Raw genomic sequence first — 23,218 nt, 5'->3', positions numbered from 1 at the left:
CCGAAGGGGCACGTGCACCCGAATGTTTATAGCAGCAATGTCTACAATAGCCAAACTAAGGAAAGAACCTAGATGTCCATCAACAGACAAATGGATAAAGAAGATGTGGTATATATACACAATGGAATACTATGCAGCCATCAAAAGAAATGAAATCTTGCCATTTGCGACGACGTGGATAGAACTAGAGGGTATCATGCTTAGTGAAATAAGTCAATCGGAGAAAGACAACTATCATATGATCTCCCTGATATGAGGGAGAGGAGATACAACATGGGGGTTTAAGGGGGTAGGAGAAGAGTAAATGAAACAAGATGGGATTGGGAGGGAGACAAACCATAAGTGACTCTTAATCTCACAAAACAAACTGAGGGTTAATGGGGGGAGGGGGGTTGGGAGAGGGGGGGTGGGGTTATGGACATTGGGGAGGGTATGTGCTATGGTGAGTGCTGTGAAGTGTGTAAACCTGGAGATTCACAGACCTGTACCCCTGGGGATAAAAATATATGTTTATAAAAAATAAATAAATAAATAAATAAATAAAAAATAAAAAGAAAGAAAATGTGGCTCAGGCTGAGGGTCACAATGCGGGATTATGCCCAGGGCGGCCTTCAACAGTGGGTGGGGCCTCATGGGCCATGCAGGTTTCCCCTACTCTGAGGGTTTTACACACATCCCAATAGCAAGGTTTCCTGCTGTAGGGCAGGAGGACTTCTAATTTGTGGATCATGTTTCCTGATATGCAGGAATTTGAGCCCAGGCCTCTGGGGACACAGGCCTATAAAACAAGGTTGGGTAGAGATGATGGCCTAGGGGCATGGCAGGTATGATCTGTTGGATAGGCGGCCAAAAAAAAAAAAAAAAATGTGTCCTGGAGTAATTTACAGCATACCTGTCTCCTTACTCCAGAAGGTAGCTTGAAGCTTTTTGTGATAGAATGGAAATGGCAATGATGTTTTGGGAAAGGCCAGGCACTGCTAAACGGTAATCCAAGTATGGAATCATGGACAACTTGCTTTGTTAGACAGGCAGGGATTTAAGATGAAAAAAAAAAATAGGGTAAAAGACTTACCATCCTGGAAAATCCTTCAAGTTCTCCTGATCATCAGCATTGTATTTCTGATGGCACCAGGAACAGTGGACCTTTCCAAGACTCATTGTCAGTTCCAAGTGGTAGTATAATGGAACCGAGGAACCTGTAAGTTTCTTTCCATATTGAAGTTAGCAAGCGGTTTCTTGAGGACTCAGCTAAACGTCTATCATTGCTAGCATGTATTGATTTCTGTATTTCACAGATCAGTTCTTTAAGTGTGGACTATCTTGTTAAAGATATATGTGTTATATATTTATAAAGAAATATATATTATATATCTTTCTCTATAACATTTTTTATGTATAAAAGTTTTTTTTAAACATTTTTAAAAACTCCAGATAATTTTCTTTATGTTGGATTAAACACTAGCTGAAATAAGGTCTTTAGAAAACTTTCCATTTTGAGAATGTATTCGTGTCTTTTATATCTTGTTAATTATGAACAAAAGCACAGTAGAATAAACATAGTAAAGCAAAGGGAAATAAACCATAAAGGATTAAAAGGAGAAGAAAATGAGGCAAGATACAGGACAGTTTCAAAAGCAATGTTATTTTTTATGATTTGGTGCAGAAAACTGTGAAGCACATAAAACAATCTAGAGGAAGTGGGAAAGATTTCTTCTCATTACTGGCCTTGAGGCGATTTTTTAAGCTGCCATAAACTGACAAACAGACATGATGGATATCATTATAAAATACACTGAGTTGGAAAAAGGAGCACAGAATGAAATGGTCCACATCAAAAGGAAAAAAAAAAAAATCCCATGGAGTTCTTTGCAGAGTGAGTAGCACCAAGACTGTTAAAGGCTGATGTCCCTAAATTACCCCAACCTTGCATTGCTTTTTTCCAGAGGGCCATATGATCTTTTCACTTATACCTTGTGATCCCAAAATTCATGTCAAAGCCTATCAGTAAAATTAGAGCTAGGAGCCCTAATATTGTACTTTAATAAACAGCTATTATAATGTATCTACTTCAGATTTAAACAATGAATTTCAAGGGTAAAAGACATTAATGCATATTTCCCCAGGGTTCAAACTCATGAAGGGTGGGGTGTGTGTGCATTAACTCTTTAACCACCCCCCTGCCCCGACCATGATGGTGACACCCATACCAAATTGTTCCAGAAGAGTACACAGCAATTCTTCTAACACATCTATGCACCCCTTCAGGTCTGACGAGGACTTGCCGTGGTCCCCCGAGAGCCTATCCTATAGGAAGCCCTCCTCAGATCCCACTCTAGGGCCATGTGGTCACAGCAAAACTGTGATGTGATGCAGACACAAATCTGTGGGTCCTGAGAACCCCGACCCTGTCCTAGGCTACACTGTGGGACACACATTCCTTATGTTCCCGGTACCACATCTTCTTTATCTGTTCATCTGTTGATGGACATCTGGGCTCTTTCCATGGTTTGGCTATCATGGACATTGCTGCTATAAACATTCGGGTGCATGTGCCCCTTCAGATCACTACATTTTTTTTTTTTTTTTTTTTGTCAGAGAGAGAGAGCGAGCGAGCGAGCACAGGCAGACAGAGAGGCAGGCAGAGAGGCAGGCAGAGTCAGGGGAGAAGCAGGCTCCCTGCCGAGCAAGGAGCCCAATGTGGGACTCGATCCCAGGACGCTGGGACCATGACCTGAACCGAAGGCAGCTGCTTAACCAACTGAGCCATCCAGGCATCCCAGATCACTACATTTTTATCGTTGGGGTAAATACCCAGTAGTGCAGTTGCTGGGTCATAGGGTAGCTCTATTTTCAACTTTTTGAGGAACCGCCATACTGTTTTCCTGAGTGGCTGCACCAGCTTACATTCCCACCAACAGTGTAGGAGGGTTCCTTTCTCCTCATCCTTGCCACCCGCTGTCATTTTCTGACTTGTTAATTTTAGCTATTCTGACTGGTGTGAGGTGGTATCTCATTGAGGTTTTGATTTGTATTTCGCCAATACTAAGTGATGTGGAGCACTTTTTCATGTGTCCATTGGCCATTTGGACATCTTCTTTGGAGAAATGTCTGTTTGTGTCTTCTGCCCATTTCTTGATTGGATTATTTATTCTTTGGGTATTGAGTTTGATAAGTTCTTTATAAATTTGGGTACTAGCCCTTTATCTGATATGTCATTTGCAAATATCTTCTCCTATTCTGTCGGTTGTCTTTTGGTTTTGTTGACTGTTTCCTTTGCTGTGCAAAAGCTCTTTATCTTGATTAAGTCCCAGTAGTTCATTTTTGCCCTTGCTTCCCTTGCCTTTGGCGATGTTTCTAGGAAGAAGTTGCTGTGGCTGAGGTTGAAGAGGTTGCTCTTTGTACTCCTCAAAGATTTTGATGGATTCCTGTCTCACGTTGAGGCCTTTCATCCATTTGAGTCTATTTTTGTGTGTGGTGTAAGGAAATGGTCCAGTTTCATTCTTCTGCATGTGGCTGTTCAGTTTTCCCAACACCATTTGTTGAAGAGACTGTCTTTTTTCCATTGGACATTCTTTCCTGCTTTGTTGAAGATGACCATAGAGTTGAGGGCCCATTTCTGGTCTCTCTATTCTGTTCCATTGATCTATGTGTCTGTTTTTTGTGTCAGTACCATACTGTCTGGATGATTACATTTTTGTAATAGAGCTTGAAATCCAGAATTGTGATGCCCAGCTTTCGTTTTCTTTTTCAACATTCCTATGGCTATTTGGGGTCTCTTCTGGTTCCATACAAATTTTAGGACTATTTGGTCCATTTCTGTGAAAAAAGTTGATGGTATTTTGATAGGGATTGCACTGAATGTGTAGATTTCTCTAGGTAGCATCGACATTTTCACAATATTTGTTCTAGTCCATGAGCATAGAGCCTTTTTCCATTTCTTTGTGTCTTCCTCAATTTCTTTCATGAGTATTCTGTAGTTTTCTGAGTACAGATTCTTCACCTCTTTGGTTAGATTTATTTTTAGGTATCTTATGGTTTTGGGTGCAATTGGAAATGGGATCAACTCCTTAATTTCTCTTTCTTCTGTTTTGTTGTTGGTGTAGAGAAATGCAACTGATTTCTGTGCATTGATTTTATATTCTGTCACTTTACTGAATTCCTGTATGAGTTCTAGCAGTTTTGGGGTGGAGTCTTTTGGATTTTTCACATAAAGTATCATATCATCTGCAAATAGTAAGAGTTTGACTTCTTCTTTGCTGATTCACATGCCTTTTATTTCTTGTTGTTGCTTGATTGCTGAGGCTAGGACTTCCAGTACTGTATTGAATAGCAGTGGTGATAGTGGACATCCCTGCCATGTTCCTGACCTTAGGAGCAAAGTTCTCAGTTTTTCCCCATTGAGAATGATATTCACTGTGGGTTTTTCATATATGGCTCTTATGACATTGAGGTATGTACCTTTTATCCCTATACTGTGAAGAGTTTTGATCAAGAAAGGATGCTGTACTTTGTCAAATGCTTTTTCTGCATCTATTGAGAGAATAGTATGGTTCTTGTTCTTTCTTTTATTAATGTATTATATCACATTGATTGATTTGCAGATGTTGAAGCAATCTTGCAGTCCAGGAATAAATGCCACTTGGTTCTGTTGAATAATACTTTTAATGTACTGGTGGCTCCTATTGGCTAATATTTTGGTGAGAATTTTTGCATCCATGTTCATCAGGGATATTGGTCTGTAATTTGCCTTTTTGATGGGTCTTTATCTGATTTTGGGATCAAGGTAATTCTGGCCTCATTAAATGAATTTCAGAGTTTCCCTTCCATTTCCATTATTTGGAATAGTTTCAGGAGAATAGATATTAATTCTTTTTTAAATGTTCGGTAGAATTTCCCTGGGAAGTCATCTGGCCCTGGGCTCTTGTTTGTTGGAAGGCTTTTGATTACTACTTCAATTTCCTTACTGGTTATGGGTCTTTTCAGGTTTTTTATTTATTCCTTGTTCGGTTTTGGTAGTTACATCTCTAGGAATGCATCCATTTCTTCCAGATTGTCTAATTTGCTGGCATATAGTTGCTCATAATATGTTCTTATAATTGTTTCTATTTCTTTGGTGTTGGTTGTGATCTTTCTTCTTTTATTCATGATTTTATTAATTTGGATCCTTTCTCTTTTGTTTTTGGTAAGTCTCACCAGGAGTTTATCAATCTTATTAATTCTTTCAGAGAACTGGCTCCTAGTTTCATTGATCTGTTCTACTGTTCTTTTGGTTTCTATTTCATTGATTTCTGCTCTGGTTTTTATATTTTCTCTTCTGCTGCTGGGTTTAGGCTTTATTTGCTGTTCTTTCTTCAGCTCCTTTAGGTGTAGGGTTATGTTGTGTGTTTGAGACCTTTTTTGTTTCTTGAGAAAGGCTTGTATTGCTGTATACTTTCCTCTTAGGATCACCTTTGCTGCATCCCAAAGATTTTGAATAGTTGTGTGTTCATTTTAATTTGTTTCCATGAATTTTTAAAATTCTTTAATTTCCTGGTTGACCCATTCATTTTTTTTTTAATTTTTAATTTTTTCAGCGTAACAGTATTTATTATTTTTGCACTACACCCGGTACTCCATGCAATCTGTGCCCTCTCCAATACCCACCACCTGGATCCCCCAACCTCCCACCCCCCGCCCCTTCAAAACCCTCAGATTGTTTTTCAGAGTCCATAGTCTCTCATGGTTCACCTCCCCTTCCAATTTCCCTCAACTTCCTTCTCCTCTCCATCTCCCCTTGTCCTCCATGCTATTTGTTATGCTCCACAAATAAGTGAAATCATATGATAATTGACTTTCTCTGCTTGACTTATTTCACTCAGCATAATCTCTTCCAGTCCTGTCCATGTTGCTACAAAAGTTGGGTATTCATCCTTTCTGATGGAGGCATAATACTCCATAGTGTATATGGACCACATCTTCCTTATCCATTCATCCGTTGAAGGGCATCTTGGTTCTTTCCACAGTTTGGCGACCGTGGCCATTGCTGCTATAAACATTGGGGTACCGATGGCCCTTCTTTTCACTACATCTGTGTCTTTGGGGTAAATACCCAGTAGTGTAATGGCAGGGTCATAGGGAAGCTCTATTTTTAATTTCTTGAGGAACCTCTACAGTGTTCTCCAAAGTGGCTGCACCAACTTGCATTCCCACCAACAGTGTGAGAGGGTTCCCCTTTCTCCACATCCTCTCCAACACATGGTGTTTCCTGTCTTGCTAATTTTGGCCATTCTAACTGGTGTAAGGTGGTATCTCAATGTGGTTTTAATTTGAATCTCCCTGATGGCTAGTGATGATGAACTACTAGAACTCATACAGCAATTCAGTAACGTGGCAGGATACAAAGTCAACGTACAGAAATCAGTGGCTTTCTTATACACTAACAATGAAAATACAGAAAGGGAAATTAGAGAATCGATTCCATTTACTATAGCACCAAGAACCATAAGATACCTGGGAATAAACCTAACCAAAGAGGTAAAGGAACTGTACTCGAGGAACTACAGAACACTCATGAAAGAAATTGAAGAAGACACAAAAAGATGGAAGACCATTCCATGCTCTTGGATCGGAAGAATAAACATTGTTAAAATGTCTATACTGCCTAGAGCAATCTATTCTTTTAATGCCATTCCGATCAAAATTCCACCGGTATTTTTCAAAGAGCTGGAGCAAATAATCCTAAAATTTGTATGGAATCAGAAGAGACCCCGAATCGCTAAGGAAATGTTGAAAAACAAAAATAAAACTGGGGGCATCACGTTACCTAATTTCAAGCTTTACTACAAAGCTGTGATCACCAAGACAGCGTGGTACTGGCATAAAAACAGACACATAGACCAGTGGAACAGAGTAGAGAGCCCAGATATGGACCCTCAACTCTATGGTCAATTAATCTTCGACAAAACAGGAAAAAATATACAGTGGAAAAAAGACAGTCTCTTCAATAAATGGTGCTGGGAAAACTGGACAGCTATATGCAGAAGAATGAAACTGGACCATTCTCTTACATGGTACACAAAGACCCATTCATTTTTTAGTAGGATGCTCTTTAGCCTCCATGTATTTGAGTTCTTTCCAACTTTCCTCTTGTGATTGAGTTCTAGTTTCAAAGCACTCTGGTCTAAAAATATGCATGGAATGATCCCAGTCTTTTGGTACTGGTTGAGAGCTGCTTTGTGACCCAGGATGTGATCTGTTCTGGAGAATGTTCCATGTGCACTAGAGAAGAATGTGTATTCTGTTGCTTTGAGATGGAATGTTCTGAATATATCTGTGATGTCTGTCTGGTCCAGTGTGTCATTTAAAGCCTTTATTTCCTTGTTGATCTTCTGCTTAGATGATCTGTCCATTTCAGTGAGGGGGTTGTTACAGTACCCTACTATTATTTTATTATTGTCAATGTGTTTCTTTGATTTTGTTATTAATGGACTTATATAATTGTCTACTCCCAGCAATTGGCATTGCTATTTAAAACCGTTAGATCATCTTGTATATTATAGTGTCCTTCCTCATCTCCTATTATAGTCTTTGGTTTAAAATCTAATTTGTCTGATATAACGATTGCCATCCCAGCTTTCTTTTGATGTCCATTAACACGGTAAATGATTTTCTACCCGCTCACTTTAAATCTGGAGGTGTCTTTGGGTCTAAAATGAGTCTCTTGCAGACAGCATATCGATGGGTTTTATTATTTATTTTTGTTTTTATTTTATTTTATATATTTTTTATCTAATCTGATACCCTATGTCTTTTGATTGGGGCATTTAGCCCATTTACATTCAGGGTAACTGTTGAAAGATACGAATTTAGTGCCATTGTATTGCCTGTAAGGTGACTCTTACTGTATATTGTCTCTGTTCCTTTCTGGTCTGTGTTACTTTTAGGCTCGCTCTTTGTTTATAAGATCCCCTTTCAGTAGTTCCTGTAGGGTTGATTTGGTGTTTGCAATTTCTTTTAGTTTTTGTTTGTCCTAGACCAGCACTTGTTTTTTAGAGGAAAAGTCAGAGTGGAATTCAGGGTTACCCAGATAACAATGTGCTTTTGAAGTAAGTGTGGTGCACTACTGAGGTCTGCCTTTGTGGGAGGTTGTCCAGTAGGTGTGGGATACAGCCGGGGAGGAGAACAGATGGAGAATAGCTGATATAAACTGGTGACAACACAAGATGGAGTGAGGGACACACAACCTGCTGTGAGACAGTGGGGAAAGGAATGATTCATTCTGGCATGAATTAAATGCACAGAGGGAAAGTAAGAGAAATACAGCATCAATGGAATAAACAACTAACCTTAAACAATAAATAATGCCTATTGATGCATTATCTTTGTGGTGGTCTCTGCAGCGTCCCTTTGATGTCTGTGTGATGTCACCGTGGAGAGCTAGCGCCTGGGGCTTGGGGCATAAACTGGTGCTTGTTTTTTGTTTTGTTTCATTGTTTTGGTTGTTGTGTGAGACTCATTTCTCTGGGTGCCCAGTGACCTAATTTCTGTATTTCTTGGCATTTAGCCAATTTTCTATTCTCCAAAGTTCAAGTCAGAATATTTGTTTTTTTTGTAGTCAAGCTTGAGCGTATGTGGCAACAATAGCTCACTTCCTCCTGTTTATAAAACTGCAGTAAGAAAGCAATACCCCCACAGCCTGCTGGAGAGATTGATGAGGACGCTGGGAGCTGGCAGTAACATGGGGAGCCGAGAGTCCTTAATCTTCCAACAGAGCCACAAACTCCTTGGGTCTGCATCTAGTGCACCGAATGTTCTAGCAGCAGCAGCCCTGTTAACCTCTCAGGAGAGGCATTTGAATAAATGCTTTTGAACTCAGGTAGTATATTTTATCTCTGAGGATGGAAGTACATAGTTCACCCTGACATCAAATTACTATTGATAAGTGCTAAGCTGACATTTTGGGAAGGATAATTTTCTAGTAGTTTAAAATAATATTTTTAGGTACTCTTTGTAGTAGCTACGTGAAATTGGTCCAGGTAGTATCCTTCTTTTTGTAACATATGGAAACAATAGTCCCAAAGGAAAATGCCTTTAAGGAGATGAGCTCATAGTCACTTCACACAATTTATAACATTCTTTTATATTAGATCAGTATGTTTGCATTTCTAAGCCCACTTAATAACTGCTAATGTATTTTATTTGGGGGAGTGAGCAGGGTGACCACGATTGTGCTCCTTTTACAGAGACAGAAATTGAGGACACAGAGGGTGCCTACGATAGGAGAGCCAGACAGATCATATATCTTGTAATTCCTCTTTCGGCCAGGAAACAGAAGGTAGTGGAATGGGTAATTGAGCCAGACACATAAACACTCCCTCTTTAGCACAGATGAGATAAGCTGCGGTAAAGGCAAATCCTGCTGGAAAACATTTCCAGGAGCCTTGTGGCCAGAGGAAATCTGTCCATGCAGCTCCAAAGGCTATTATAAAAGGAGATGCAATCGGGCGACCCCAGTGGAATAATAGCAGGACTGGCCCAAAAGGTGTAGATGGAAGGTGGAGGCTTATCTCCTTAGAGCAGAGAAAATAATCCCAGTTGTTTTGAGAGCAGGTCCTGGGTGAGTTAGGCTCATCCTGGGTGGAGCAAGGGGCCTTATAGTTGCTTTTTGGTGTTTCTTTCCTGTATGTCTACCATTAGAACAAATTTGATATTCTTTCGTAATAAGTGGGAAGTTACATTAGTCTTAAAAATAATTTTATGTAATTCAAATTCAGTATAAAAAACTTGGCAAACAAACAGAACAAGAAAAGCTGTTAGATGTATTGGTCTTTCCCCAACTTAGCATTTTGTGCCTGGACCATAAAGTCACTTTAATGAATACTTATTGACTGAGTGAAATGAACTCACAAACCTAACCAGAGATTCACCTTTGGTATTCACTGTAAAATGAAAATACTTCTAATGTGTTTTTAGTTTAATTGGTAATACATACACACCTTGCTCTCTGTGTGTATATATGCATTAGCTGTATGTATAGGTATATTATACACAGTGTGTATTTTTCATATAAATGTATGAACGCACATATCAAATGTGCATTCACAAAGTAACTAGATTTATTCCATACTGTTGGTGACTGCTGAGCACTTTCCACACTTTTACTCACAATATTTACCTGGAGGGGCACCTGGGTGGCTCACTTGTTTAGCGTCTGCCTTCAGCTAAGGTCATGATCCTGGGGCCTAGGATTGGGGCCCACATTGGGCTCCCTGCTTAGCGGGAAGCCTGCTTCTCCCTTTCTCATTCGCCCTGCTTGTATTCCCTCTCTCTCTCTGTTTCTCTGTCAAATAAATAAATAAAATCTTAAAAAACAAAACAAAACAAACAATATTAACTTGGAGAGGTAGGATTGGAGACTCAGGAAGTTTAAATAAATGGGCCAAGGATGTACTGGTGATGTGTGATTGACCCAGGTTTTAAGTCTAGCTCAATTTACGGAAAGATTTGAACTCCAAATTACTGTCCTAAATATTCTGACTTGGCGTTAATGGTAAAAATTTTGCAGCCATTTTATGTTATTATTGATTTTTTTCCCATCAGACGTTTTCTAAAGGTTTGAGAATTTTCCATTGTGTAAATGGAACAAATCTTACTTAAATATGCTACCAGTTGGGACTGGTTTTTTTTTTTTCTCCCTTCAGAAAAGCCTTAGGTTTTACTCCTGAGGCCCTTCAACTGATTAAATTTGGCCCACTCAGATTATCTAGGGTAATTTCCTTCACTGAGAATCAACAGATGATGGACTTTAATTACATCTACAACAATACCTTTGCCCAAATTCACCTTTGGTTGAATAACTGGAGACTGTAGCCTAGCCAAGTGGACCCTAAAAAAAAGACCATCACACCCACCAACCCCTTAGTCCCAGCCTGTTGTGTTTATTGTTCTGAAAGCAGTTTTCAGTACAATGTACACATTCAGTGAATGTTTATGGAATGGGTGAATGAGGAAATGACCGTCAAGTTGATGCTCTTAACTGTAGGCTTATTTTCTCCTTTTTTTTTTTTTTTTCTGCTTAAGAAGCTTTAATACTTATATTTTATCTAGCATTTCAAATACAGCCTTTAAAATCTAGCATTCTACTTGGTGATTACAACTCCTAGTCTTCTGGCCATTAGGAATCCTCAGGTTCCTACAGATACTGTTCTGGTTTTGCTTTTTCTGTTTATACACAGTTCCCCACCAAACCTCAGAGCCCCAGCCCAGATCTCTAGAATGGATTTCTGCCTCTTCCTCTGCAAGAACATGGTTCAAAATTCTTCTAAACAGTAATCTTTCTCAAAGCTTCTCTTATCAGCAGTATGTTATTTATTTTGTATGTCATTGTTCTGGGTTCTTTAACTTAAAACTTGATATTTTGGAGGTCCAAACTCTTTTGGACTTTTATGTTACTTGTTTTTTTCCTCTCTTTGTGTTCTGAATTGATGAAGCATATTGAGAATAATATCAATGTTTCTTGCACATGGTATGCTGTTCTTTAGGTCGTAAATTCTCACTAAAAGCTTCTCCATAGACTTGGCTTGGGTCCCTGACCTTCCAATATCTTAGTTCTGCGACTTTGAGCTGTGTGACTTGTGGTGCTCTAAAACACAGTTACAGAAAGAAAAACTAAATCTTCTATGCCATTTTAGCTCTCCTCTGTCAGTAGGTTTGGGTCTTCTGTTTGCTTTTTGAGAGTAAATAAGTAGTCACACAAGCATCGTCTGTATCATTTGTATCCTATAGAGTTAGTATTCTTTTAACTGATCAAACATTTTGGATGGTGCTTCTTAGAGTAAATTAAAAGTTTTAAATAGTTAAATTTGTCCCAGTTTTTTTTTCTTGATTTCTCTTGCTGATAGTTTTAATTATCTAGGTTTTGAATTATTGGTGTCTTATTTGTGTCTAAATTTAGTAAGTGAATAGTTAAACATATATATGTATTAACTGATAAACTTGGGTCATTATATATTAGTGGATCTGTAGTATGGTTTGGTTCTAAAACTATTTCTTGAAACAAAACAATTTCTATAAAACCAAGAATAATATATTTATGGACACCAAACAAAATCACATTTCTTTGAAAATTTTATTTATTTATTTGAGAGAGAGAGACAGAGAGAGAGAGAGACTCTGTGCTGAGCACAGAGCCTGGCTCAGGTCTTGATCCCATGTCCCTGAGATCACGACCTGAGCTGAAACCAAGAGTCACACACTTAACCCACTGTGCCACGGGCGCCCCCACAAAAAAAACTCTTTATATTGATTATCCAGACATTAGAAAAGGGCATATAGGAGAATGTTTCTTGGTTCATATTCATGTATTTTAATCTATTTCTTAGCTCTGTCTTTATTAATGTGTATCTGGTATTTTCTGGTTTCTTGTTTCTAAAAATTAATTTTTTTAAATAAAAGTGCTTGCTTTCTTCTTCAGAATCACATTTGATAGTTAATAAATATGAAAGTATTTGCATATCAAGTGACTCTTTTCCATAAATCATATTTTTAAATCTGAGAAAAAATGATAAGTGCCCAGTCATTAGGTAAAGTCAGGGCAAATTCTGCTAAGTGAATTTAACAGCCTCAAGTCTCTTTGTTTCGCACTGAGACATATAAATATTCTAGCCCAAATTTCATCATAGGCACTGGCTTTTTGCCCACATATAAAGTACTTTGTCAATTGTGTATATAAGCAAAACTTTGACAAGTTGTTTCTTTTAATGATTATTTTGAATGTTTCTTCCAATTTATTATTTTTAAAAGATTTTATTTACTTATCATCTATCTATCTATCTATTTATCAGAGGAAGAGAGAGAGAGAGAGAGAGAGCACAAGCAAGGGAAGCGGCAGGCAGTAGGAGAAGCAGCCCCCTTGCTGAGCGGGGAGCCCAGTGTTGTATTCAGTCCCAGTACCCGGGGATCATGACTTGAGCGGAAGGCAGACACTTAACTGACTGAGCCACCCAGGTGTTGAGACGAGCCCAGTTTCATCCAATTCAGATGTTTTAGCAAATTGTGGGTTTTCTCAGTATAGCTTGGAAATAGAATATTTTTCCAATTATTAATGGAAACTTGGGATACTCTAAAATACTGTTATAGAGGGCGCCTGGGTGGCTCAGTTGGTTAAGCATCTGCCTTCAGCTCAGGTCATGATCCTGGAGTCCTGGGATTGAGTCCCGCTTCGGGCTCCCAGCTCCATGGGGAGTCTGCTTCTGCCTCTGACCTTCTCCGCTCTCATGCTCTCTCTCACTCTGTCTCTCTCAAATAAATAAAATCTTAAAAAAAATAAAAGAAAATACTGTTATAGAAGGATAAAACTAAATTCTATATGCTGGTTTAGCTCTCATCTGTCAGTTTGGGTCTTTCCCTTTATTTTGCAAGAGTAAATATCATTATCATTCTCTTTGCAAACTTCATATCAATAATTGCAAGTTCCTAAAAGTCTCCAAAACTTCCGAAACTGTAGCTTATTAGGTTGTTTGTTTGATAAGATAAACCTGCCAAACTCAAGTGCAATAATGAAATGACTTATATGATATGTGATAAATGCCAAATTTAAATACATTTCTAATCTACAGATTTCTTAATGTATTAACAACGTGGCTTTTACCAAGATTCTGTGTCCCACCAGAATTTTCTATTAGATTTATCACTATAAAATCGGATACTATTTTCCTCAAAATAAAACTTTACTGAATTTATAATAGCATCTACAGTAACAACAGGTATTTTACCTTTCACCAAACAAACTTCTCAGAGCTTAAATTTAATTCCAATAACTGGTTGGAAAAAACAGAATGTTTATTGAAATGTATTAACAGATAATCTTGTGTTTAAAGTATGTGATGGTCTTGATATGAAATGACATTTCACTTGAGTTGTTTTTGTTGTTGTTATTTTACCAATGGAGCTAACATATTAACAGCAACTGTTTTACTTTTTATGTGTACAGAAAATATTTGGGATCAAACTAAGCAAGATTAATTTAGGAGGGCAGTCACTTGATCTAAAGGATAAGTCGAGTGCTTTCTGCAGATAAATGAGTATCAGTGACTTTGGGTTTGTCTTCTTAAAATAGCAACTGATTTTGAAATAGGTCCTAATGCTTCTTTAACAAATCTGAGTCTTCTGGTTTTCCTATGGTTGGTGAGATCTAAACACTGTATACACTTGGCCTCAAATTTTATGATTTTTAAAATTTAATAGGCAATTTTTGAGCTCATTGTGGTCTAAGGTTTGAAAACAAAACAAAAAAGCATTAAAATACATAAATGAAATAGATTCACACACAGGATAAATGACAAAACCTCTGTAGCAAGAGCTTCAGATTATTATGTCTTTGCACACTTACCTCATGTACCTAACTTATAACCAACCATCTAGCCTGTCATTTCCCCGCTACCCCCCGTCTGCCTAGCAGCTTTGCGCTCCTCATAAGCCCCAGAGCAAACCAGTGCACAGCCCTCTGGTACACCAAGTGACCAGCAGGAGTCTTGTATCCCACTTTCCTCCCATCACTGCCCAAGACCTGATGGGGTCACTGTCCCTAGCTGCTCCTGTCATAGAGCACTTAATTTTATCAGCGAGTGCCCTGCTTGCCGTCCTTGGGAAGGAGGTGTTAATTACCTTGTGTCTGTAGAGCGCTTGGAAAAGAGAGAGGTTCTACCCTGTTACCCTGTGGATTCAACCACGTTTCCCTAAGCTCTCTGTTTGCTTGTACCTATGACTCAGACATTTCATTTGCAGGCTCTGGCAGAAGCTAAAAGGACACAGTGCAGCTCTGTCAAATCCAGCTTAGCTTATGCGAGTGTAAGTATTAAAATAATACCTGATTAAAATATGAAAAATCCAGGACAAATGCCAGACCAGCAGGATGAGATAGTATGCTGGGCCAGCAGGGAGAAACCGGGACACGGGGCTACTCTGCGAGGATGAAGCAATGCATAAGGAAAGTCCATGTTGAGCTATAATATGAATTCATTGTCTATAAGTGATGGTGGCTGTTATTTTGGCTTAACTAGAGGCTCAAATTTGGAGAATCATTTCTTTCTCAAATCCAGATATAATCTTTTTTTTCCCCAGTAAAGGGCCAAGTAATTAAAATATTTTATACCATTTATTTATTCCACATAAGGATCAAGTATTTTATTTGCAAAAGCACAAGTTTGTTTACAAAGATAAGTAAACAAAAAATGGCTATCCTCAAGCCTACTGTTTTTGTGGGGTTTTTTGTTTTGTTTTGTTTTGTTTTTAACACTTTGAGGGGTCTGATGTCTGGTTCTAGATGAAATGAACATTCTCTTCAGGAAAAGTATGCCTATACCTGTGTTTCCACAGTCATTGCAAGATGTCTCTGATTCCGGACCCAGGCTGTGAATCTCTTTCTGTAGAATCGAAATTTGTGTGGATGTATGAAGACCACGTGTTAATAAATGTTATTAGGGTTCTCTGAAATTAACAGAACCAATTGTATAGAGACATATATAAGAGGAGATCTCTGATAGGAACTGGAGAAGCCCCACAGTCTGCCTCTTCTGCAAGCTGGAGAACTAGGACAGCTGGAGGGTGTAGGTCAGTCTGAGTCTGAAGCCTGAGAACCGGGGGAGCAGATGGTGTGAGTCAAAGTTCAAAGGCCTGGTACCCAGAAGCTCTGATGTCTGAGAGCAGGAGAATGTGGACATCCCAGCTTAGGAAGAGAGAAAACTTGCCCTTCCCTCACGTGTTTGTTCCACTGCTGCCGTCGTGGGTTGCCTGTTGCCTGGCCATGTTGATGACAGCAGATCTCTTTGCTCAGTCTGGCGAGTCCAAGGACAGTCTCTCCAAAATGCCCTCACGGATCTAGCTAGAAACAGTGCGTTACCAGCTCTCTGGGCATCTCTTTGCCTAGGCAAGTTAACACATAGAATTAACCATTACAACAAGTAGGACAAAAGGCAAAAGAGCCAGAATGTTCTCTCGTTGTTTTGTCTTCCTTTAAGGATAGGCCACTGTGAAAACTGAAGCCAGAGCCTTTGAGATCACGTAAGAGGAACAAATAACATTACCTTGATCACCTGAGTAAAGTGGCATCTGTCAGTGTTCTCGGCTCTAAAGTTACTCTTTTTCCCCTTCCCATAATCAGTGTGTTAGAAGCAGTTCACCAAGTCTAGTCCTCAGTCACAGTGACCATGGTCAAGGCATACCTCCTCGGGAGGGAGCATCAAAGATTTTATAGATTTAGGTTAAAACCACTCTGATAATTAACAAACATTTTGTTGGAGGCACTCTCGTTTCTCCTCCAAGTTCTACCCACTGGTTTTAGCATTCTTCCCTGGATTTTTTGCCTGTGACAGTTATTACTGTGGTGTTCTAATGATGGTTTTCCTTTCCTTCATTCTGTAACTGAACCCGAATCCATCTCCCCAATGCACAGGAAAGCCAATCATGGAGACATCAGATGTGCAGGAACAAAAGTTTATTCGCAAGGCTGGTAAATGGGGAGATGGGAGGACACGCGTCAACTCCACCTGCCTGGAGGGGGAGAGAAAAAGTGTTTTAGAATCATAGGGGTTGAGATTACACACATATTGATGAAAGGCCAGGAGAACTCATTTCTATTCGTGAAGAAAGAGCTTGTTCATTGAGCAAACATGGATGTAGCGTACATTCCGTGTTCACATTGGGGTGGAGACTTAACATCAGAACGAGGCAAAATCCAACCCCTTGTGTCAGAAGATTATCTTAGGACAAAGAGAAGGGGCCATTGGCATGCTCTGAGAGCTGGTATGAACAGCATGGGGCCTTGGTCTCCTTATTTTGGACAAGGAATGCGGGCTTCCCTTGTTCCTACGCTGAAACCATATCAGTTCATCTTGAATCCAGACTTGGGCAGAGACAGCTAGTGGGTTGGCTAGTGAGGTCAGGAAAGACCCAGTAGCTGATTGGAGGGGGACAGTTCTCTGAAAAATAAGCTTTAAACTCTGCTAGGTTCAACCTCACGGACTATGTGGAGCATGGTTTCAATTCCTTCTACATTTACTATCTGACATTCTTCTGGGAGGAAGAATTATCTCTTTTCTCTCATTTATGTATTCAGTCATTTGCTAATATCACTACAGACTTATGAATATTTATTTTATTATTAGGGTTGTAGTCCAATAGCAGCAATATTTATTTTACCGCTAAAACCGTTCTGGGTTTGGCCATTGTGGGCTCTTTCCGCAGACTCCAGTTCTGTCTGATTTTCTTTTCTTTTTTCTTTTAATTCTTGTTTTGTTTGAACACAGGAAGATATTTCATGTTCACTGCAGGATATTTCTGTGCCTCATTTCAAAATCAGCCATTTCTCCAAAGAGCAGTGGTTCCTTTTTTTGAAACGGTATTTAGAAATGAAGATCTGGGTACTAGGCCTGTCCACTGCTGCTACTGGGGCGTCATTGATTCTAGGCCCCCAGAGCTGGGAAATAAACGTTTGTATACTATTTTATGTATACGCACTTCCTGTTTTTATTTCTGTCTGTATCTATAATCATGAGTTTATATTTATATCTACACTCTAATCCGCATTCTAGCCTTCTCCCCTTGCTTTTTTGTAACTTCTTTCTGGGATAATGAGAAACCTGGCTCCCACGATGTACAAATTATTTCCTTGTTTAATCCTGGTGTGCATGTCAAGTAGCTGCAGAATTGCTAGCCTGTCCTCCTGTGAGAAACAAAACTACCCATTCGAGTACAGTGTTTATGTGCAGGTCTTTTGTCTTTAATCTTCAATATCCAGACAGAACACTGTTTCCCAAAGTTGTGTAGGTCAGCTCATTTTGTCCCCACCACCTCTAGTGACGATACGCCATACATTTGTAATGCAGTGTATTCATTTCCCAGTGCTGTGTAACTTTACCGCAACCTAGTAGCTGCAGAGACTATCTGTTCATTAGCTCACAGCAGGATAGGTCAGTCAGCTTGGTGGGCTCTACTGGGCTCTTTGCTTAAGGTCACAGAAGGCAGACATCAAGATGTCCATTGTGCTGGGCTCATGTCTGGAAGTTCTTTGGGAGAGCCTGTTTCCAGGCTCATTTACGTTGTTGGCACATGCCACCTCCTTGCAGTTGTAAGACTGAGGTCTTCATTGCCATGCTGGCTGTCAATCTGTCTCAGCTTCTAGAAGTTACTCTCCAGTACCCCTCACACTTCAAAGCCAGCATTGTTGACCCCTTTGCTTCAAAGTCAGCAGTGAATCCTGCTTAGAATCCAACTTCTGTTATCAGCTGGAGAAAAATCTCTGCCTTCAAACTGCTCATGTTGTTAGATCCATATGGAAAATCTCTTTTGATTAACTGAAAGCCAATTGATTCACAATTGTAATCTTATCGGAAAAATCCCATTCGACATGTAACATAACATATTCATGGGTGTGAGATCTTATCTTCACAGTCCCAGGGATGGTGGAGGAAATCCAGGCACCGTTTCAGAAATCTGCTTGCTACAGGTAGTTAGATGGACTTGTCATCATCTGCATTCCAATCTGGGATCTCCTGATAGGGAGGTGGAGTGTTGAAAGTTCAGTAGGTGTTTGCTATGTCTGTTTCCTTGACTGTGGTAATGGTGTCATGAATGTTGGCATACGTCCAAACTTATCAAATTATATACATTAAATATGTGCAGTTCTTTGCAGATCAATTACATATCAGTAGCGCTGTGTAGCAATAGAATATATATTTGCATATCGTTAAGTTCATTCTTGGTGTTGTGGAAATGCATGGTTCTGTATTTTACCATCAAAGTGGCATACAGAATCATTTTATCACCCTAAAATCCCTTTGTGTAGGCACTTTGTAGACAACCCAGGTCTTAACAGCCTAACTTTGGCAGCCACAGATCTGAATCTGTTTATCTGCCCTGGAGTTTGTGTTTTCTAGAATGGCACATCATGGTGTCATATAATGTGTAGCCTTTTAGGTTTGATTTCTTGCACTTGGCAAAGCGTGTTTAAGATTGAACTACTTTGTTGCATCAACAAGAGTCCCTTCTGTATAGCTCCAGCGGTGTCCAATGTATGGATGTACCAAGCCTACACTTTAGTGTTAAAGTAACATTACTATGTTTGCTTACATGGCAGAATTCACTTTATCCTGTTGTCCGTGGCAATAGAGGAACTCAACTTCGTGTTGTTATGGAAGTAAACGTTCATGAATAGCTTTTTGTAAGTAAGAAGGGACACACAGTCATAGACACGTGTGTACATGTGTGTGTGTAACTAACTTCTGGGTCGGCTTGGCTTCTGTATCAAATTGACATCTATAAACTGAGACATGACCCATGCTGACACCTCCAGCTGGACTCGAAGGGAGTTTCTCTAGCCTGGAAAATGAGGAAGTCGTTTTTGAATCCTACCTACATAAAGCCTTCTACAACCAGCCTTGTTTCCTTCCTGAGTGTCAGTAGTGTCCATAGTGATGCCCAACTTTTTTTTTTAAATAATAGAGGCTCAAAGTTCCAGATGTTTACTTAATGACTATAGAACAGAGAAAGGACATTCTGTAATTTTTGGGTGGTGCCTCCAAAGAATATCACTAAATTAAAAAATTAATTGTGAAGTCCTGTAAGGAGAATTTAAAAAGGCATTGAATGATCATATTTTTCTGCAACTTCAAAATTATAACTCAGACCCTTTAATTCTATTAATATAGGGAACATATTGTAAAAGGTGGACTATTTTCCATAAAGAACATTGGAAAAGGAGAAAAATTGGACTTTCTGAAAATGCATAATTTATGTGTAATTTATTTAAATAAAATTGCTCTTTGTTCCAAACCCTGTATTTGCATACAAGTGAATGACTGAAATAATGCATTTCATGCAAGTATTTCACTCAGATGTACTGCTGGGCCAAACATGTCATTTAAATATGATTTTTTTTTTCAGAGATACTCATGTAGTTTTAAAATGTGTGTATATAAGTACAAAAAAAAAGATAAAGCAGCATAATAAACATTACCTTAGTGGAACTATCTTATGGATTTGAACACTGTGTTCCATTATGGTGGTTTAAAAACATTTGCATTATGTGTGGGTTGAAAACCAATATTAAAAAGTAACTTTATAGAACAGAATATAAATATGAATTTTGAAATAATATTCATGATTGAGGGCAAAATAATTTTCAGAAAAGAAAAATATTTCCTTCTCTAAGAAGCTTATTATTATAATCATACTACAGATGTTTGAAAACAAGGCACAAAACACACTTAGTTGAAGTCATTTTGTGGTGCATTAAGTTAATAGCAAGGTTTGCATCAGCTTTTTCTGTTCCTAGTTAAGTTCAGCTTTTATTGGAATTCACTTTTTTGGGACAAGAGAGACTGGATTATCCCCCCACCATACAAACACATAGCACAAAAACACACATGTATGGAAGTTAATGGTACATAAAGCCAGTGAGTCACAAATTGTTCCATATCATTACTAAAACTCCCTACTTCCAGCTGAAATGTGGAAAGATTCACCTTTTTTTTTTAATATATAGAAGCAAAAATTTCCAGTAATTGCTACAGACTGGGTGTACTTAGAACGATATTTCCTCCTCTATCATATACTTTATTGAAGAATGCAGCATTCACCTTAAACCTTGCTCTTTTTAGAGAGAAGTAAAAATCACTCAATCAATCAATCCATCCCAGCAAAAGTACAACCAGCCCAAATCCCTGCAACTTAAAATGGAAGCCATAACATTCCCTTTCCTCTCTCCAGAAGATTTTTCTAGTTCTTGGTAGGCTCACCTAAGTAGGTACCAGTGATAGTCAATTGTTTCATCTTCAAAATGAAAGAGTTTACTTCTTAGGCTAGATTTCCCCACTCTGCTTCTATGCAGGCAATTTCTTTTACAACGTGATCGCAGGGAAGAAGGGTCCACAGACAGGGGACTGTAAAACAAGGAAGGAGGATGGACCAGTAAGTGGTCTTTTACTGAACTGCCCACTTTACGAAGAGCCCATTAGATGATGATTTTGGTAACCAAAGGAGAAAATGACATGGACAAAAGCAGAATGGGGAAAAGTACGGGGACAGACTACAGCAAAATTCATTGAAGCAATAAAGGAGTTAAAAGTTAAGCAAAATGATATTTAGACGTGTCAGATACACAAAATGGGCAACTTCTGGTAATTAAGACGAGCCTTGCTAACACTGAGGTCCTTTTTATCCCCTTTTTCTTTTTGCAGTCACATCTCTTCTGTTTTCGAGCCTCAACTCACCTAGTACTTCAGATAGAAAAGGAATAGGTAATGCAAATATTTTAGATATTTTACATTTTGGGGTGAGTGTAGGTTCATGTGTTTTTGTTTCCATTTGTATTTAAGAGTTATAATTAAAACACGTGGAAATGTAAATTTTGAAACCAAATGAACAGCACTAAGCCACCATATTATCAATTGGTTTCAGAATCTCCCATTTGAGTATCAAGCTGTATCACCTGAATGAAAAATTTAGAAGCTTAAGTCATTTATGGTGGTATAATGTAAATTACAAGAAGAGAAATTATAGTCCACAGCCGTTGCTGGGTGTTGGACCTTAACAGCATGCATAATTCATAGAAAAGTACTGTAAAAGAATATGGAGTAACCTTCAAAAATAAATCAAGGAAAACCGGTTACTAATCTACAGAGTAGTTTACCTGGAGGAAGGTAATGTGAAGGAAAACAGTCCATCATTTCACATAGCTTAATGCCATCCCTGATGAAAGTTACCCAGGGCTACATATTACACGTGGAATAGAAAATATTTACGCCCAAATATCTGCCACTCGGAAAGGAATCAGCCAAACAACGATAAATGAATTTAGCAAAGCAGGTATTAAATTAAGCAGATAAATTTCACTTTGATTGTGAAGTTCAGCCAGAGGGGAAAGAGTTGGGAGAGGAAGCCACAGCTTGGAGCGTCCAAGTTTGTTGTAAGGGGACACAGACATAATCAAGAATTAGGACTGAAATTACCCCCACTGTGCATCTCATCCATGAGCCGCTGAAAGGCAGTCTAATTTTCTTGATAAACAGTAAATCTCCTGATGGTAATGGAAGGCAATGCTCAAAAAACTCACCTATCTAAGGAAGCCTTTCATTAAGATATATGTCCGATTAAAAAAAAAGATATATTTCCAGTTTCATGTTAAGTTCTAATGAAGTTTATAGACTTTGAGCATGTATACTCTGATACCTATAACGTGTAGTCCAATACATTCACCCTACACTTCCCTAATACCTAATACCCTACTCTTTGCATAAATTTTCTTGATTTTTGCAAATATAAACTGACAACTAAAGTAAGTTTTCAAATTTTGAATCCTCTTACTTACAAATGAGTTTCTATCTAAGTTGATGAATAAGGCAGATTGTAGAAGATATGATGATTTGAGGATCAGATATGAAGTTTAGACTGTATCCCAAAGAAATGATCTCCTATAAGATACTATTGAGCACAATACTTGGCTTGGCTTTGATTTGTATGAAAACACACTCATGGCCGGCTTTTGTTACCTATGACACCTGGACAAAAGGAAGGACTGGCTAGAGGAAATTCATAGCTATGCCTATTAGAATTTTCTTTGGCCATAAGGGAGAAAGTTAATTGGTGAGCCTAGGTACTCATCTGCTATTAGATTCCAGATTGCTTCCTACCTATTTAGGATTCCATGGTCAGGGAAGCGATGAGGACAAGGGTGGGCTCTGCATTCTCTGATCTGTTCCTCACCCAAGCTGCCATGAACTTGCATTGTAATAACCTATTTTAGTTTACAACAAAGCAGACTTCAAATTCAAGTGTTTATTTGGGATGTAATTGCAAGAAGCATTGATAGGGGTTTGAGAAGTGAGACAGGGAAAGGAAAGAAGCCAATAAAGGTTGTGTTTATGGAGCAATTTACCATGAGGCTACGGAGGCTGAATCATGGTAAACCCCAAGAATCTGTGTCAGACCTCAGAATTATCCAGCCACGAGACAATGAAGGTGGAAAATTTTTCTGACAACTTCGTTCCTCCCTTGCTTTTCCAGCACTTTCATTTAGTCCTCCATGCACAGGCGGAGAGGGATTGGACACCTTCAGCATGTACCATGATACCAAGTGTCACAGTTATGAGCTGGGCACAAATTGAATTTACTATATGTGCCTATTTCTGTGTTGGAGGTTTCCTTGGTAATTATTTACACATCCTTTCCAGATTGAGTTGAACCA

This window comes from Enhydra lutris, unplaced genomic scaffold (assembly GCF_002288905.1).
Source record: "Enhydra lutris kenyoni isolate GAN:26980312 unplaced genomic scaffold, ASM228890v2 scaffoldscaffold30, whole genome shotgun sequence".
NCBI lineage: Eukaryota > Metazoa > Chordata > Mammalia > Carnivora > Mustelidae > Enhydra > Enhydra lutris.
The sequence above is the reverse complement of the archived record's forward strand: the minus strand, read 5'-3'. Positions refer to the sequence as shown.